The sequence below is a fragment of the Bison bison genome, unplaced genomic scaffold, assembly GCF_000754665.1.
Source record: "Bison bison bison isolate TAMUID 2011002044 unplaced genomic scaffold, Bison_UMD1.0 scf7180017863988, whole genome shotgun sequence".
Classification (NCBI taxonomy): Eukaryota; Metazoa; Chordata; class Mammalia; order Artiodactyla; family Bovidae; genus Bison; species Bison bison.
This window is the reverse complement of record NW_011494560.1, coordinates 42,484-43,449: the sequence shown is the minus strand read 5'-3', so window position 1 is coordinate 43,449 and position 966 is coordinate 42,484.

Below are 966 nucleotides of genomic sequence, written 5' to 3'. Positions count from 1 at the left end.
TCCCCTCCCCCTAAAATAGGCTACAAGCAAACCCCATGCACCCTGGCCCCCAGCACCAGAGAGGCAGTCCCTCCCTTGGAAGAATCTTAAGAGGGTCCCAGGCCGGCTCCTCGGGTTTTCTCCCTCTTCAGAGCAGAGGGGGAGCTGCTTGCAAAGTGCAGACCCCGCCCCACGAGACCTCTGGTCTGCAGTGTTGCCAACGCCCCGCAGAGGCTGAGCCCCACCCCCGCTCACGCTCACATCTGAACTCTACTAGTCCTTCAGAGTTTTAGCCATCTTTTGGCAGGACTGGCAGGGACCGCTGGGCTTCCTCAGGGAAGGAGGAAGGAGAGAATGCTGCTTTAGATGACCTTTCCTGACTCCACAGGGCCCTGAGCGGAAAAGGAACTGTTGATGAATGAACCCGCTCCCTGGACTGGATGTCCCCTGCGGTCTGGGGGTGGAAGATGGGGCACGAAGCGGGTCAGAGTAAAGAGAAAAGGATGATGCCTTAGAGAGAGGGCAGGGTGCACAAGGTGAGGAAACAGGGACCCCTTGAGAGGAGGAAACCGTGACCCTCAAAACCCCAAGGACCTGCAACAGTGGGTGCAGGGTGGGGCCAGCAATGTCCGGTCACATGATCACACACAACCCGTAACCGCTTTGGATGAGGTGTGATCACCTACCTGGGCTCACCCTGCTCACCCGTTTCCTCCAGGAACCACGCCCTCGGAGGGTGGCCATCCTCCCCTCCCCCAGAAGACGTGGGACGTGGCCTCGGTTGCATTTCAGGGGCACGTGTGTATGACAGTAGGGGCTTGATGGGAGGCAGGGTCATACATGGACGGAGCCACCCCAGCGCTCAGCTGCCTCATTCTGCAGCCGGGGCGGGGGTGGACTCTCCACTCTACCCTTCAACCCAACCCCTGTCATCAGGCTCTGTGACATTAGTCCTGGGGCTTCACCGGCTGCCCAGAGGTTCCCCCC